Source organism: Microtus ochrogaster, chromosome 8, assembly GCF_000317375.1.
Source record: "Microtus ochrogaster isolate Prairie Vole_2 chromosome 8, MicOch1.0, whole genome shotgun sequence".
Lineage (NCBI taxonomy): Eukaryota > Metazoa > Chordata > Mammalia > Rodentia > Cricetidae > Microtus > Microtus ochrogaster.
Window position 1 is genome coordinate 83,782,025 of NC_022015.1, and position 19,272 is coordinate 83,801,296.

Here is a 19,272-nt window from a genome sequence, read left to right on the forward strand (position 1 = left end):
CCTGTCTCCTAGCATCCCTCCTCCCTTCTCCCTCCTCTCTCCTGACTTTTCTCCTCCCTCTTATCCTACCTCCTAGCATCCCTCCTCCCTACTATTCTGTCTCCTAGCATCCCTCCTCCCTACTATCCTGTCTCCTAGCATCCCTCCTCCCTCCTAGCATCCCTCCTCCCTACTATCCTGTCTCCTAGCATCCCTCCTCCCTTCTAGCAATCCCTCCTCCCTCCTATCTTGTCTCCAAACCTCCCTTCTCCCTCCTAGCTTCACTGCCATACTGTCTCCTGAGTCTGGACTCTTTGGTTTGCCCTTTATTGCCTATCTCCATCCTCCCTGCTATGTGGACCCAAATGTCATTTTGAAATAAAGATAAACATGACTTCAGCACTATATGGATCTAAAAGTCCTCTTTGGCGTCTGTGTCTTTGCTTTTACCAATGAATCCAATATAAAAGTGTGTGTGTGTGTGTGTGTGTGTGTGTGTGTGTGTGTGTGTGTTTAAGGGGGAGGAAATTGTTGCCTTTATTATGTTTTTCTGTTTCTAAAACCTTTACAGGCCACAGCCAAGGCTCCATTCACAATCATAGAACAAACAAGAAAAAAAAAAAAACCTCTTTTTGGAAACTTCAAAAGGATGTTGTTCCATTATCTGGATACCCACATGGAGGATGAAACAACTTAGTCCTCAGTTCCTTGATCTCCTTGTCACTGATCTTCTCTGTACTGCTCAGTTCAATGGCCTGAGTCCTGCAGCTGCTCTACTTTGGGGGCACAAGTGAGTCCAGGGCCTTGCACACAGTCTACCACCCTCCCGGGCATGTCACTCTATTTTTAAGATTACTCAAACTTGTTCTTTCTAAGAACCACCCCTCTTCCAGCCAGCTTGGACCATCAGTCTCTGACCTCACCAGGACTGCCACTCCAAGGAGCCCATTCTCATTTCCTTTATGCATGTGTCTCCTATGCCTTCCCTCTTTATACCCCTTTGATTCCATGGGTCATCATCTGAGCACTCACTTGTCAGGACACCTAACTCCTCGGTTCTTTTGTGGTACCTTCCTAGCAGATGCTAGCCCAGAATGGAGGCACCTACCACCCACCCTCCATGACTTTCCCATATCTGCTCCAGAACCGAAGATTGTCACACATAAGACAAATCTGTGCCTTGATTCTTAGCGGTTGTGAACCTCAATGGACCTACAGTGCTTCTAGCATTGGGAAAGGCAGAGGCAGAGGCAGGACATCTCTGAAGGATCCCCGAGGGTTCTGAAATGTAAATAGAGAAATAAATAGGATGGAACCAAGGAAACTGACCAGTGTAGATAAGACCCGGATGAGAGCAACCTAGAAACCAAGTAACGAGGGCTTCAGCGAGGATGGCCACTACCATTGCCTTTTTGAGCAGTCTGTCATTGAGGCTGCTATGTGTGACCAGCCAGGGGAAGGCCAGTGCCAGGGGCTGCTGCTCACTCACTCCATCCCTTCAGCTGTCTTCTCGCGCAAAGCCCAGCCTAGTTCATCAGCTTTTGCAGGAGGAGAGGAAATGGCAGTTTCAGCTAGAAGAGGTCAGTCAGATAGCTGACATGCCGAAGGAATGAGGAAGGCCGAAAGTCTTGAGGCTGCAGAGAGGGTAAAGAGATGACTGGTTTATCATGAGGTGGTGGGAAGGACAGCAAAGCTAGGGAGGTGCAGCTGAAAAACAGAGGCTAAAAGCTTTTAAGGGTCACACAAAGGTAGGCCATTTCAAGGTGACCTTGGAGGGAGGAAGGAACAGAAAGGTGGATGCTGTCAGTTTGGCACTAGCTCCTTGGTCTCCCTGGCCCAAAGATGACTTCAAAGATGCTCATCTTTCCAGGGTTTGTGTATCTGTAACACAGTCACTGTCATAGAGCAGGCACACCACCATGAGCAGACTGTGAGAGACTGTGACAGCTCTCTGTGGGGAGATCCGTCGGCAGAAACACAGTGTTTATCTCACTGGATCGCAGTCTTGTGGAGGATGAGCCAGTCATGGATTAAATGAGCAGACAACGCAAAATGAGGAGTAGTGAAATGTGCCCCCAAAGGGTACGCAGGGCCAGATGGTGTCCTGAGAGGGGGAGGAGAGGAAGAAGGGAGGGGAGAGAGGGAAGAGGAGGGGAGGGGGGAGGGGAAGAGGGGAAGGAGGTAAGGGGGGGGAGGTCCCTGAGAAGCTAGGCACCAGCAAGATCTGGAGGATGAGCAGGAGTTAGCCAGGGGAGGAGTTTAGGGAGAGTAAGCTAGAGGGTGGGGACAGTGTGGAAGACCAGGAAGGCCAGTGCATGGAGATCAAGGGACAGGCTTCTCTTCTGCAGTCCTTCCCAGAGAGGAGGCCAGGCTAGTGCACAGCTGCCATCCCTGCCTGTCTGGATGAGCCCTGACTTCATTCCCATGACAGTGGAAAGAACCATAACCAGTCCAAGCCAAAGAGACTCCATCTTCTCTTGGTTCTGAGACTGGCCGTGAGGTGCCGTGACCAGTCCAATCAAATGCAATGGGAAATCTTCCTGAGGCCTTGTAGTAAAACTGTCCCTCCCTGATGTAGAAAGGACTTACCAGGGATTCTTGTCCCTCCACATCTCTTCCCTGGGGCTTGGATGCTTTCTTGTGAGAATGTGGTAAATATGGCAGACAACCATGTCTGAAACAATCAGAGCCACAAAGCCAGCGTTAGAATATCACCAAGTCATCAGACTGGCTCTGGACCCCTTCACCCAGACATCCTTCATGATGCCTGACAAATAAGAGAGGCCACTGTGATTTCTACTGCTGCAATAATAATAGTAATAATGATGATGATGATGATGATGATGATGATGATGATCCAATTGCCCATCCATCGGTCCAGTGCCAGAACTCACTAAAATCATAAAAATGCTTCAGATTGCCAAGTTCTTTGTCTTCACAAAGACAGGGTGATTTGGACATCAGATGGGGCAGGAGATGAATTTCTGCCCTGGTGTCATTTTCTACAAAGCCTGTAGGACGCCCTCATTATTACTGTTTTGTGTGTAGAGCCTTTCTTGCTTCTTTTAATTATTTGTCCCCAAAAAGAGACATGGTAAAGATTGCCTGCAGTGTGACTGATGTCACCACTTCCTGGTGGCATCGACATGGTTGTCCTGTCCACACAGACAATGGGCTTACACCATGTGGATGGCCAGCCTGTACACTGATGAGCCCTTGCTTTGAACAAGAACAGGAACGAGATCATGAGAACCATGGAGCTGGCAACCAGTCCAGTTACTCTTGCCGGTCAGCATCAGAGCAAGCTGAGAGCCCAGAGCAACCGGTCCCCACTTAGGTCTCACGGATTACAGAGTACAAAGGAGGACATGCCAGCCACAGGGTCAGCGTAGACAAGAGCTTCATTTCTGTCCCTGGCTGTACGCCCTTTAGCAAGCTATTTCATCCCTCAATTACAGTTTCCTCTTTTTTAAATTATGAGGTCATCATTCCTACCCTACAAAATTGTTGTGATTGAATGATATTTTAAGTGAGCTAAAAAATCCCCAATAAAAGCCGGGCGATGGTGGCGCACGCCTTTAATCCCAGCACTCGGGAGGCAGAGGCAGGTGGATCTCTGTGAGTTCGAGACCAGCCTGGTCTACAGAGCTAGTGCCAGGACAGGCTCCAAAGCCACAGAGAAACCCTGTCTCGAAAAACCAAAAAAAAAAAAAATCCCCAATAAACACTAGGTGTTGTCATGTAGTGCACACTCCAGCTCTGTTTTGGTGAATGAGGAACAGGAAATTGAAGAGTGATCGCATGACAGAGGCCCATCATGAAATTAGCAAATTGGTTGTCTGAAATTTTAGAGAAATTGTTTGCTTGCGAAGATATTTGGCTAACAGCCTTGCCCATGCTGTTGGCGATGATTACTAAGGAAAAGCATGCTTGTGTCTCATGGCACGTGTATGGATGCCTCATAAGGTTAGTATTTGATGCCAGAGCAGACATCATTTCAGTTCATAGGTTGTATCTACAGTATAAGTAGCTTTCTCAGGCACCTGTGGGATATGCTAAGCCCCTTCCCTGAAAACTTGTGTCAGGTTTTTGGAGAATTAGGGACAAAGATTGGAACACAGAAGATGGAAAGTTTATGGGCCTGCTGTCTATTTTATTGTGGTGAAGGAGTACAGACCGTAAAGCAATTTCCTCTTTTCCTTTGGTTAGGTCTGGCTTGGGTGACAGACACTTCCCAGTGGAGACCAGAGCAGCTTTTGAGGAACTGCTTAAGGCACTAACTAGCAGGACTGGACAAAGACCTGCCGTGGTGCCACAGAGGGCGTCCAGGTTCAAGGCTGACTTTCTATCAGGAAATACATTTCAAGAAATGGTTTCTCCTAAAACAAGCAAAGCGAGTTCTGTGCAGCAGGTGCACAAATTGATTGCTTCTGCTGCCTGGAGCCCAGAAGAGTGGCCAAATAAGGAACCAGCGTAAGCCACACCCTTCATGGGTGCAGAAGTTAAACAACAAAGAACTTTGGCTGGAGGCTACCCAACACTGTGCTGGTTTTTAGATCTGAAGTCTTATTTTCTTAGGAAAGAATCTGTGAAGCCAGAATTACCTATCCCAAAGCTGGGCATGGTTGCACATATTCCTACAATCCCCGTCTCAGAAGGCTTGGATCAGACTCCAGCCTTGACTACCTAGTGAGTTCCAGGCTGGCCTCAGAAACAATGAGACCTTGTCTCAAAGGGAAAACGAAAGGATTATCCATCCTATTTTTTCCAATGAAGAACAAAGTCTGAAGTCTGAAAGACTACAACGTGAATACGTGCCAAAGTGGGCAGGAACTGATCTACCTCTGTGAGGGTGCCAAAGATCCAAGACCGTACTTTCATCTCTAAAGGTGTAACAAGATAACTCATTCACACTCTGACACCTCTCACTTTCTGAACTATGAATTAAAATACACACAAGCCCCTCAGCTCATCAATAATACCACTGCCCTTGTCAAATGGCAACCGTTTGTGTAAGCTTCTTGCTTGGAAGAGGCCGTGTGCTGGCCATCATGCCCCTCACTGCACCAATGAAACTGCTCCATCAAGCATGAACGAGCCAGTCTTCCTGGAGAGCCCGCGAAGGAACAGCTGTGTTAGAGAAGCCAAGCTTTTGTTTCCTCGTTGAGGACAAAGCATTCCTTCCTAAGGAAGATGTGTTTCTGAGATACGGCCGGGTGGGAAGTGAGGAGTTGTTTCAGTGGTAGGCACTGCAGAAGGTCAAGGCTAGGTTGGCATTGAGTCATTGTTACTATGGTCCAAAGTCTTGCAGGAATTTTTCAAATTTGTTTGCTTCCCCCGCCCCCAGATACCTGTAACATCAGGTGCGATTCTGTTCCAAGCCACATGAAGAACGAAAGGCCAGGACTTCCCCGAGCACCAGCTTCCATTCCTGCTTGGGACAAAAGTAAGATCTTCCCAAGGCTTGAGAACTTCCTGCTGCTTCTCATTTCTGACAGAGCCTGTACTTAATCCTCGCCCTCGGGCCAGGCTCAGAGTAAACCGGAGGAGTTCCGGAGCTGGACAGAGAACTGCCCCTGGCCTGGTGAGTACTGCTTGCTGAACTATGAGTTTAGAGTCTCAAGATCTGGTGATCTGGGAGTTTTTCACAACTGAGCAACTACAAATTGGAAAATTGAACATTTTCCAGTTGAGCCGTCTTGATATTTTAGGGTTTTTCTTTATAGTCTTCTTAGGTGGCAGATCCCGAGGAAAAGGGGACCTCTTGGCATCACACTTAAGAAATCCCAACCGACATGACAGTAAACAGGTTGGGGAACAAATGGGAGATCTTCCTGAAGGAGATCAAAGTGCTGAATTGAAGAGATCTGCCTAGACGCAGGTGTGGGGCTTGTCTGTTCCGCCCTGGGGAACGAGATGCACTTCACCTCAGGCTTTCTCTCTCAAAGGGAGGTTTCCATTTGTGAAATACCCCCTTCAGAGCAGGCTAGTCCGGAGACCCTAAATCATAAAATATGCAAATACATAGGTACCTTCAGTGCTCAGTGCCTGGGGTAAGTACCTTGGGTGCTCAGTGCCCAGGGTGCCGCTGCCACTCTTCCTGGCTCCACTTGGAGCTCTGGTGCTGGGGAAGGATTAAGCATAGATTCTGTACAAAGTGTAAAGTAACAAGATGTTCTTACTAACGTTATTGGGAAGATTTTATCCCTCCCCTTTGCAGACTATAAGGCCTTTAAAAACAATTACGTATTTTGTCAGGAGAAACAAAACTTTTTTCCCCCCCTGAAGAACAACTTCCAAACACTTTTGAGCTTTAAAATGTGTTGCTCACAACTGGCCTCCTCTGCAAAGCTCCAGGATCCAGGCTCTGTGCACCGTTTCTCACTGGGCTAAACGCTACAAATGCTGCATGTGTGGATGGCGTGTCCCACACGCGTGGAGGCCGGAGGAAAGGGCGTCCTGAAAGCGCTTATTCCTAATCACTTCTGGCAACGGCACTCTGACATTGAAAAGAAGCCCATGGAGGTTTTTGTTTTGTTTTGTTTTTAAATAGGATTTCAAATTAGCCTTGGCCAACCTAAAACTCATCCTATAGCCGAGGCTACCTTGAGCTTATGATCTTCCTTGTAGCCGAGACTATCTTGAGCTTATGATCTTCCTGCCTCTATTTTTCAAGTGCTGGGATTACAGATGTGGCCAGAAATTCATGCTTTGGTCATAAAATTCTCAAGGGCAATTTGAAAATGCATATTTTAATTTTTAATTATTTGTGCCTTTGGAATGAAGGGCAAAGTATCTTTGAGTTCTTGTAAAGAGCTGTTCTTCAAGGGAACAAAGGCCTTTGGCCTCTCCTGTTTGGCATCCCATCCAGTGGAATTCGTCCATCACACCAGGTGAGGGCAAAGGCTGCCGGTTCTCCAGTGTATCCAAGGAGATGCCCCAGAGAGGCAGTGAGATAATCACCTCTGCTTTTGCTCAGGACCCCTCTAGAAGGGAAATCCTTTCCCCGGGCAGCGAGGGGATGAGATAGAAGAGACAAGAAACGCACGGTGGTCTTCAATGGCTCTGACTTGCTCCTCCCCAACCAGCAAAGGAGAAAGAGGGATGAGTGGCTGATGATATAACCAAGGGCAAAGGTCAGGAAAGGAGCGGTCACACAGTCACACCAGGACAGATGTGCAAATAGCCCTCAGCCTTCTTTCCTGCTGGCCCCAGATTGCCTGGTGCCTCCTTTTTCAGAGCTTCCCATTTTGAAGTGTTACTAATTCAAGGTAGAGGAAGGTCACAGACACAGTCCTAGCCCATCGGTCCTGTAGCCCTCACCCTGTGGACGTCCCTTCGACCTCTCTGTCCCCTAACCAGTGGTCCTCAGCCTTCCTAGTGCTGCGACCCTTTATGCAGTTCCTCACATTGTGGTGACCCCCAACCATAAAATTATTTTTGTTGCTGCTTCGTAACTGTAATCTTGCTACTGTTATGAATTGCAACAGAAATACCCAATGTGCAGGATATCTGATATGCAACCCCCTAAAAGGGGTCATGACCCACAGGTTGAGGACCACTGCCCTAGATGGTCATGGATGATAGACAAATCTGGTTAGAGTCAGCTTCCATGGGTCAGTCCTGGGCCTCAGCATCAGGAAATCTTGGGAATGGCTGCACGGTTAGCAGAGGCACTTGAAGAAGAGGGCTCTCTGGGCCTTGCTCATGAGGTTCTCTTTGAAGAAAGCAACCCTGAGATGTGAAGAAGGCTTATCATGGCGGCTTCTCAACCCACACTGCCTCTCAGTGCTATCTGACCCAGGATCGGCGGCCTCTGTGCTGCTCCGGTGTCTCTAATCTGCCTCCCTGGGGCTCTCCTTCTACAGTCACATGTGGTGGGGACAGGGAGGACTGCCCTTGTAGTCTCTCACAGGGAGGACTGCCCTTGTAATCTTTCACAGAGAGGACTGCCCTTGTATTCTTTTTCACAGCTTCTTCGTAGATCACAAATTGGGTAAGCACAGGCTCTGTGGCTACCATCACCTTTGGATACAATGGGGGAACACGTTAACAAAGAATTGGAGGAGCTGGGGAGATGGTGTTGGAGAGACTGGCTCAGTCAGTAAGGGGTTTGCTGTTTAAGCATGAGGACCTGACTTCACTCCACAGAACCCACACTGAAAAGTAGATATGACAGCACATGTTTGTCATATCAGTGGGTGAGGCAGACACAGGTAGATTCCTGCGGCCTACTGGCCAGTCAGGTGAACTCCAGGCCAATGAGAGACCCTGTCTCAAAAACAAGATGTATGTCACCTGAGGTTGACCTCAGGACTCCGTACATAGACTACAGACAGAAAAGACAGAAGTCAGAGTTGGTGGGGCCTGTCTTGACTCCGGATGGAGTTAGTCACTGCGGCCACATCTGGAGGCTAACTGTTGTCTCACCTCTCTTATGACAGGTAAGAAGAGCCATCCAGATGGAACCCAGATCTGCAAAGAGTCCAGGTACCTAAGGGGTGTGGTGGCAGAAGAAAACATCTTTACATCAAAAGTAATGAGCAAGGTCCATCAGGTTGTCCAGGACACGGACATCAGTTCCCATTTTGTAGGGACAACAGATATTTTGGGACAGTGACAATTGGTCTAGAGAAAGTAGAAGCTGTTGGATTCACTTATTATATGTAAAAGCTGAATTATCAAGACATCTGGCATTTCCTGTTTGTCACTGGCTCAGTGTTCCCTTTGTAGGTTGGAACAGTGCCTTTAATAAATTACAGCCCAGGCACGACTAGAAATATATATTCCTTTAATTTTGCATAGAATTCTCACTTAACAAACCCTGAATTGTCATTGGGGCTTGTTAGGCGGGTAGCTCAGCTCATGTTGTGCAAACACTCAGCACACACTCCCTGTACACGCACATAATTCACTCCAGGACACACACATCCAGGAAAGTGGTGAAACAGCAGAACTTGGGACACAGCAACTTGAGAACAAACTGTCCCATTCAACTCCAACAGGTATACAAAAGCCTTTGCTATAGGCTGTTGTTCCCAGGGAACTTAGAATCTCACTGAGAAACTGGGAGAGACACAGACAGGCAGTGCATGGAGAACCTCAGCTCAGCATGTATAAAAGAGCCACAAAGTAATCATGGACTAAAACAAAGCCCTGTGGAAGCTGGAGGGAAGGCTGGGGTATGGAGAAGTTGTTTGAGCTGCGTCTTAGCATGTGTGGGAGACTTACTTTCTTATTTTATTTGTATATGTATGTGTATCTTGGAAAGCAGCCCTTAACCAATGTGGGGTTGGTGAAGATCTTTCCCCATTCTGTAGGCTGTCGTTTTGTCTTGTTGACCGTGTCCTTTGCTTCTGAGAAACAGAAGCTTCTTAGTTTCAGGAGGTCCCATTTATTAATTGTTTCTCTCAGTGTCTGTGCTACTGGGGTTTTATATTTAGGAAGTGTTCTCCCGTGCCAATGCATTCAACTTTCTACTTTCTACTTTCTCTTCTATGAGGTTCAGTGTGGCTGGTATTATGTTGAGGTCTTTGATCTATTTGGGCTTGAGTTTTGTGCACGGTGATAGATATGGATCTATTTTCATTCTTCTACATGTTGATATCCAGTTATGCTAGCACTATTTGCTGAATATACTTTCTTTTTCCATTTTATATTTTTTTGCTTCTGTGTCAAAAATCAGTTGTTCATAGATGTGTGGATTGATATCTGGGTCTTCTATTTGGTTCCGTTGGTCCTCCTCTGAAAATTTTTATACATATTTCTAATTAAAATCTAATCACACCACTTCCCCAATTCCCTTTGTTCCCGCCAATCCTTCCTTGGTTCTCCCTCATTCATTTTCAAATTGGTGGCCTCTTTTTCTTTGATTTATTAGTGTTATAAACATGCATGCACACCCATATATATTATGTGCATACCCACAGATGCACAAACATATAAATATATATAAATACAAATTCTGAATCCTTTTTTATCATTTATGTAATAAAAGAGCTGATCCCTTTGTATTGGGTAACCAGTTAAGGGGCTCCTTCTCTACAGTTATCAGTTCCCTGTAGTTCTTGGTATTAGGGTGACACTCCACGAAATTTCCCCCTTAAGGATTAGGACGTCTCTGGATATTGCCATTGTTAATATCTTATTTAGGCAGCCATTTCTAGGAGATTCAGTTTTACAGCAGACTTTCTAGTTTTTTGGCTCTTACAATCTTTCTTTCCTTTCTCCCTGGATGTTTCTTGAGACTTATGTGTAGGTGATGGAGAAGCTTTGTTAGCCAATTATCTTTAAGAGGTGGGTCTTAGCTAAGGCGTGGCTTCCTGGAGCCTGGGAAAAACTGGGGCACAGACCAGGTATTTTTTTCTCTGTGTGGTTCTCCCGTGGCACAGCTGAACTTAGACTTTCTGTTTCTATGGCGTGAGTTTTCCCCAGATAATAATAATGGGTAACAGAGTGGATATTTATGGATAATTTACACTGGCATAGTTTTTTTGTATATTAATACAAGTTCGAATTGTATTTGTTATTACTGGTTACAATATTTGTACACCTATGCAAAGTTTTTCTGTCAGATAGTATATATGCATGTTTCTATCTCTGTTTAGGACATTTTGTGTATTGATACAACTTTTAGGACATATTTTTATATTGTATTATGTATTATTCTTACCTCTGGTCAAGATACTTTTACATTGTTTACATCTTGAGGTCATTGTCCTCATTTGCTGCACATTTGTTTCCAGGTTACTTAATATTCTGACATAAAGTTTTAGTCTTTGAGTTATACAGGTATTAATTATTATAGGTCAATAATTGTTCGTGTTTGTTATACATATAGTCAGATTAATTAGGTTTTTTAGATACATAGAGATTGCATTTTGCCTAGATAGGTAATCTTCAACCACTTCAAGGATCTGTAGAATATGGCATTTAAATAACTTAGGGTTCTGTTGACATGAGACATGATTGCTCCTGACAGCACCAATCTATTCCCTAGAGAATGTTGAGCACCAAAGACACTCCACTCGGAGTTTGTTTTCTTCTTGCCATGATTGGCCTTTGGCAAGGAACTGACAAACCTTGCCAAAATAGGGTAAGGGTAAGATGGTGCTAAAAAATTTCCTGCATCTGAAAATGGTCTGTCAGTCATGCTAGGCCTTAGCCAAAGGTGGTTGCTTCAACATTGAGATGAGACTTTGGGTGATTGTTCAGGTAGCCAATTGTCTCAGTCTTAAACTGCTCACTTTGGAAGTTGCCTGATTGCACTTTATCTCCCTTCTCAGGCCTTCGATGGGGTTGAAGACTAGATAGTCATAGTTAGCTTCCTCTTTTGATTTAGCCAAGCTTATTTTTGATGCAAGATTTAGACTCTTTGGAATAGAATGTTTTTTAAAACATTTATCATGTGTTCCTTGCTTGATATTGTTTAAGTTGTTTGTAGTTTTATACTTGGTCTCTGTTCCTTTTGGATATAGCTTTATATTGGGTTTGGATCACTCTTGTATCCCAGGCTGGCCTTAAATAACCTCCTGATCCTCCTGCCCCCACCTTCCAAAGATTACACACACACACACACACACACACCACCATGCTCTGTTAATATGACCCTGAGGATTGAACTCAGAGACTCATGAGTACTAGGCAAACAGTTTGCCAGCTGAGCTCTGTCCCCAGCAACTAGTTTATCACTAAGTAGGAACATCTGAGATGCACCTCTGTTGTTGGATATATAAACGGCTTGTTTCTTTTTCGCTCCTAACTCGTATTCCTGTGCATAGATCTATCACAATTCATTAACCCATTGACCTTCAGTGAACCAGGTTGCTTCCAGTCTTCTAGTCTTTGAGTAAAGCTGCCTCGAACATTTGTGAAAAACCTGTATGTGATCACATATCCCTTAACGTTAGAACATTTCGTGTGTGTGTGTGTGTGTGTGTGTGTGTGTGTGTGTGTGTGTGTGTGATGCTAGGGATCAACTCAGAACTTTTCCCATGCTAGCCAAGCGCTCAACCTCTGAACTACAGCCCCTCCTGCCTTTAATTTCATAACATATTTATGAAAAGGTGCATAATTTAGTAAGACGTAGTACAGTCACAATGCTGTGCTTCACAGCACCAACCAAATGCTTTGTTTTTGTTTTTGTTTTTTTCGAGACAGGGTTTCTCTGTGGTTTTGGAGCCTGTCCTGGAACTAGCTCTTGTAGACCAGGCTGGTCTCGAACTCACAGAGATCTGCCTGCCTCTGCCTCCCGAGTGCTGGGATTAAAGGCATGCACCACTAACAAATGCTTTTTTTAAGATTTATTTTTTATGTATAGTGTTCTGCATGCATGTCTGCCTGTAGACCAGAAGAGGGCACCAGATCTCACTACAGATGGTTGTGAGCCACCATGTGGTTGCTGGGAATTGAACTCAGGACCTCTGGAAGAGCAGCCAGTGCTCTTAACTACAGATTCTAAAGCATCCTGTAATTCTAGAATAGAAGTCCTTCCCTACTTCTAGTGTGGGCCAGCCAGCTGTCTGTCACGGCAGAGACATGTCTTTTCTCCCATTCCCATCTGCTGAATCAATGTACTGGTTTGTAGAGCCCAAACTCAGTATTTTGCACATGAACACACGGTGACTCTGGAAGGGTTTTGCTAAGGGGATTGCACTTTATCTATGTAATGACCTTGGGCACTGACTCATCAGCTTATTTCTGGTTTCTCCAATCTATTACCTTGGTCTGTCGTTCTGTCTTCACACTGTGCTCTTAATTCTTATAGGTTTGCAGTAAGAATCTTTTAAAAAATATATTTATATTTCTTTTATGTGCATGAGTGTTTTACTAGCATGGATGTAAATGCACCATGTGCATGTCCAGCGCATATATGTGCATCTTGTGCGTGTCTGGTACACAGGGATACCAGACATGAGTATTGGATCCCCAGAAATTGTAGTTATAGCCAGTTGTAAGCTGCTATGTAGGTGCTGTGAATTGAACTTGGGTCCTCTGCAAGAGTAGCAAGCCATCTCTCCATCTCTCGATCTCTCCAACCCTGGAAAGTTTGGTGTTTTATTTGTTTTTGTTTGTTGTTGACATCTGAATATTCTTTACCTTTCAAAATTGTTTTAACTATTCAAGGCTATTGAGAAATCTACATGATAATATGAATGAGTTTTTCCACTTATAAAAAATGTATTACAATTCAGATAAAAAATGCATTGGATCTGCATTGGGGTAATTTCTAATATGCTACTATTAAAACTATTGTCTTTCAATGCATGTATATGGGAATCAGATGTATTCCCACTTATTTATATTGTCTTAAATTCTTCTAATAATTTTCAGTATATTAGTCTTTCAACACTTTGGTTAAATATATCTTTATGTATCTTGTTTGGGGAGATTCTATAATAAATGAAAATACTCTCTTATTTTCACTGTCCCAATATCTGTTACCACTTTATGGAAATCTGAGAAAGGTTGTATAGTTGTAGTAAGCCACATTTTGGGGTGACTTCTGTCGCAGTCCAATCATAACGGGTTCTTATGTTCCAGGGTGGGGCCGAGTGGGTTAGAAATGTTAGGTAGGAGGAACAGAGACACGAAAGGAACACCGAGACTTAAGATGATACCAGGAGGGCAACTCAGTGACTACTGAGTCCACCTGTGTTTATTTCATATGCCTTTATACCCCAGTACAAAAGAGAGCAGGGAGAAAACAAAATACTGCTTTAACATGGTACAATGGACAACCAGAACAGTTACCTGCTTGCTTGAGACCTCAAGCCACTATTGCCTGAGTTAAGTATTCTGATGTTTTGGGCAGGATATTCAGTGAATACACCCTGGACCAAGTATCCTGTAGGCAGCCACGCCCTATATCAAACCTCCTATTTGAAAATAAAGGAGCAGAAATAGGCTTGAATTCTCTGATCTATGGTCAGGGTGGAGCAGATCCACCTCTATGGGCCATCATAATGCCCAAAACCCAACTAATCAGGGTTTCTTGTTTGTAGCTACACCTGAACTGACCAACAACTTTGAAAGAATAAAAGTAAACTCAAATACTTTGACCTTTAGTCAAGGTGGAACAGGCTCACGTGTGTGCTCCTGCACACACAGTGACTCACACACTTGTAACGGCATAAATGAATGCAGACAGACTGTAAAAATATATACAGCTTTAATGGGGAAATAGACGTACAGAACCACCATTCCCGCGGAGACCAAGAAAGCAGAAGTGAGTGTGAGGAGGGAAGACTCCGCTTTTTTAAAGAGAGAGACCACGCCCCAATGGGCTGGTATCTCAGTGGCTATTGGCTGGAGGAGCGGAAGGACCTCCCGCAACACACACTGGAACAGGCTCACATCTGTGCACATCCACACACAGTGACTCACACACTGGAACAGGCTCACGTCTGTGCTCCTGCACACACAGTGATTCACACACTGGAACAGGTTCACGTCTGTGCTCCTGCACACACAGTGATCTATCTCACACACCCCTGAATTTGTCCATTAACTCTTATTGTGTCTGTGAACTGCTTGAGATTTTTCTACCACAGGATCATGTCATCTGGAAAGACATTTTTACTTCTTTCTAACCCCGATGCATTCTGTTTCCTTTCTTTGCTCAGTGGCTCCGCATAGGGTCAATGCAAACACTTTCCTCTTGTTCTTGAGCTTAGAGAAAAGGTCATAGTCTTCAGTGTTCTTTATATATTGAAAACAGAAGTAAATATCTTGGATTTGGTTGAAGGATCTTCTCTTTCTAGTTGACTGAAGTCTGTCAAGAAGTGTGGGACAGTGGTCTGTACCCTGTCACTTGTATTTTAAATAAACACTGATTGGCCAGTAGCCAGGCAGGACGTATAGGCAGGACGACGAGGCAGGAAGTAGAGGCAGGGCAACAAGAATTCTGGGAAGAGGAAAGATTCAGTCTGCAGTCATTATCCAGACACAGGGGAAGCAAGATGTGACGGCCTCGTCGAGAAATGTACCAAGCCACATGGCTAACACAGACAAGAATTATGGGCTAATGTAAGTTATAAGAGTTAATAAGAAGCCTGAGATACTAAGCCAACTAGTTTATAATTATGGTAGACCTCTGTGTGATTTCTTTGGGACTTAACAACTGCCAGAACTGGGCAGGACAGAAACCTCAGTCAACAAAGAAGAGCTATGGCTGTACACAGGGCAACAGGACCAACCATTCTACCACTGTCCTCTATGAATGCTCTTAACCAACCAGATTAAGCCATTGGTGATGTTTCTCAAGCTGATGTATCCTGGCTGGTTTTTCCCTTACGTGCTCTCTCTGTTATTGAGAGAAGGCATTTTAGTCCGTGACTGTCATTTTGCTTTTGTTTCTAATTTAACTTTTTATTCTTTGTGAATTTCACATCATGCATCTCGATTCCATTCACCTCCCTGTCCTTCACATCTGCCCTTTGCCCTTGTGACACCTGCCCCAAGATAAAACAAAATAAAATTTAAAAGATAAGAAAAAAAGAAAAAGAAACCTCTTATCACAGAAGCTGTACTGTCACAGGGAGTCACATGATGTACCATTTAGCACATTCATCGTGACTAGCAAGTGATCACTGCAATGAGTCGTTGGTCTAGTTCAGAGCCTCTGGTTTCTGCTACACTATTGATGCTTGGCCCTCACAGGATATACTGTTGTTGCCCCGTATCATAGAGATCCTGCAGCTTTGGGTCTACAGGACCAGTATCTTCACGTGCTCCAGCAGATCGTAGATGGAGTAGATGCTGGAGTGAGCCCGCTCAATGCTCTGGTTCTGGGCCTGGGTGGATGCTGGGTTGGCCAGTCCACCAGCTCTCCCTCATCCTCACCAGCAGGGTAACCTCTCCAGCACTGCCCTGGCTAGCTCACCCAAGGCAATAAGCAGCAACTGAGGCTACTTATTGCTCCTGCTCTCACGCCCTTAGGGATGGCTCACACACACCTACACCAGCAGGGCCAGCTCTACTGTGTTGTCCAGACGAGGTGCAGGCCGCTCTCCTGAGCACTGCATCTGGTGAGAAGCAGGGACTCTCCTGACCTCAGGACCAGCTCCTCCACCTGCCACAGGCAGCCAGGAGTGGGTCAGGGAAGGCACCTCTCCCTTGCCCCTGCTAAGGTATGACAGATGAGGGGCAGGACCCACTCAGTTGGTGGGGGTCTGGGTCAACTCTCCTGCCTGTCTCAGGAGATGAAGGACAAGGGGCAAGCATGCATTTCATTTTGAATATGTTTATTTTATTTACATACTCAGGAGAGCAGCCTGCACCTTCTCTGGACAACACAGTAAAGCTGGCCCTGCTGGTGTAGGTGTGGGTGAGCCATCCCTAAGGGCGTGAAAGCAGAAGTAGTAGCCTCACTTGCTGCTTATTGCCTTGGGTGAGCTAGCCAGGGCAGTTTATGTTATTCCTTGCAATTCTGTTAGGTTTTGCTTCATGTTTAAATCTCTGTTATTGGGTACACATATGTTTACTGTTATTATATTCTCTTAGGATTAATTGACTCTTATACTATTATAAAATGACTTTCTTTAATCCTGGATGGTATTCCTTGCTTTGAAATCTACATGTGATTCCTTGTGTTTCGGGTTAATACAGTGTATTGTACTGCTTTGGGTTTTGTTCATTTGTTTGTTTTTTTTTTTCTACCTGACCTAGAGTCCTCTGAGAAGAGAAAACTCAATTGAAAGAATGCCCCCATCATATTGACCTGTTGGGTACATTTTCTTGATTAATGATTGATATGGGAAGGCCCAGTCTATTGTGGGTGATGACAACCCTGGGCAGATGACCTTGACTTGTAAAAGAAAGAGGCTGATCAAGCCACGAGGAGCAAGCCTGTAAGCAGCACCCCTTCATGGCTTCTGCTTCCTTGAGTTCATGCCCCACTTCCCTGTGATGGACGGTTACCTGATCTGTAAGCTGAATACACCCTTCCAGAGCTCTCCAAGTCGCTTTTGCAACGGGATCTCTTAGACATGGGTGATTTTTCTTTTACTTTTGCTTCCTACACCTGTGTTTCTCCTAAGCAGCATAGAGTTGGATCTTATTATTTGATCCAATTTGACAACTTCTTCCTTTGATTTCTGGTACTTGGACTATTTAGATTTTATGTGAATCTGTTGCATCGTATTGTTGTTTTTTATTTTTCTCATTTGGCCTACCCCCCCCACGCACACGTGTTTTCTGTTCTCTTGTGAATTAATTGAGCACTTTTATGACCTGACTTCATCCTTCTAATTAGCCTGTTAAACTGTACTATATTATTTTTAGCCATTACTTTAGGGTTTATATGTTTTTAAACCTATAACAGCCTAAATAATAGCATATTAGTTCACAAATAATCCAGGCTCATTGCAGCGATGTAATCTCATTGTCCACCCCTAGCCTTTACACTGCAGTGTTGACAGAAGTTTCTGTCCTGCCCAGTCCCACAGCCATCCAGTCCCAAAGAATCACACAGAGGTCTACATTAATTATAAACTGGTTGGTCTAGTAGCTCAGGATTCCTATTAACTCTTTCTTAACCTTAAATTAGCTCTTTATTCTTGTCTATCTATATTAGCCACATGGCTTGGTACCTTTTATCAGTGAGGCATTCTCATCTTGCTTCCTCTGTGACTACTACAAACTGAGCCTTTCCTCTTCCTAGAATTCTCCTGTTCTGGTCACCCCACCTATACTACCTGCCTGGCTACTGGCTAATCAGTGTTTATTAAAATACAAGTAACAAATCTTTACAGGGTACAAGACCATTGTCCCACAGCAACTACTCATACCCATAAATAAATTTTACAAAGAAACTGAGCACTTTTGTTGCTCGTCTTTGCTGTGTGTGAACTGTCTTTTCTCCACTGTCTACTTTTGAGATGTTTCTCTGGTGACATGGTTTTGAACATCTTAATTTTGAGGAACCTCAGGGTATGTTACTTTTCCCATATCTTGTATTTCGTGAGGTTCATTGGATTGAATGGGTCTTGGTTTATAGTTTTAAGTTTGTAAAACTTTTAGAATTGTTTCTTCAATTTTTTTAAAATTTTTTGTCTTTTCCCCTCTTTTTAAGGAATCCCAGCTTCTTGCATACTGGGCCACACAAGACTGCTCCTAGTGCATGAGTTTTCTTTTTATGCTTTGAACTTTGCTTTGCTTATCTTGATTGTCCCTACTACTACACATTCAGGTCGCATGGTAATTTTCCTCTAAAATATTCGGTCTTCTCTTACAGTCTATGGTGTAGACCTCCCTGCCCCCAAGGTGTCATTGTTTTCGTCTCTCAGAGTTCACTCTGGGTCTCTCTAACTCGTGTATCTCCCGAGCTTTTGCCAATAACAGTAAATCTCTGGCATGTCTCCCACCTGTGCCAGTTCAAGGTCTGCCTTGATTGATTAGTTATCCCCTGTATTATTGTCACGTTTGTCTGCCTCTTCTGCGTGCCCAGCTACCTTTGACCCATTGCCAGGCATTACAAATTTTACCTTACTGGGACCAAATATTTCCTTATTCTTATAAATCTTGGGTTTCTTGGGAACAACGTAATCTTCTCGATTATTTGTTAGGTGGGTCTGGCATGGTTCTTAGTGCTCTACCTAACGTCCCATGAGTTACAACCTTTTCCAGCAGAGCTGGAGGGAATCGGCATTTGTTTTGTCTTATGTGGGTGCTCTAATATTTTCTGTGACACATACATTTGTAGATTAATAGTCCTGGTATGTGAAGAAGTGTGTGTGTGTATGTGTGTGTGCGTATGTGTGTGCACTAAACATGCACACATAATTTGACAAATAAAAGCAGAAATACCTGCTGTGGAAATTTTGGTGGCAGAAGCAATAAAGAGGCTCCCAAATATTAGCTGTTTCATCACAATTCCTGGAATTAAAGGTAGCTTTCTATTATTATTATTATTATTATTATTATTATTATTATTATTATTATGTTGTTGTTGTTGTTGTTGTTGTTGTTGTTTTTAATGTTGTTATTGTAGTTTCTAAACTGTCTAACTGAAATGCAGGGACTACTTTCATTCAGGAAAACAGTGCTGTTAAAATTGTATTTAAGAGCACATTTTAATCTCACATCCCAGGGTGTTGGTCTGGTTTGCCTTGAGGTTCAGAAAAGACAGACCTTCCCAAAGGCTTAAAGCCTGTTAGGTGAAAATGGAGTCGGGGTTGTTTAATAAAGTGGCTGAGATCATGATATCCAGTCACACTGTTGAGGCCCCTCTCCTGAACTTCCTTCTCTGAGGCCACCGAACCTGTTCTGGCAACAGAGAGATTAGTGCCTCCT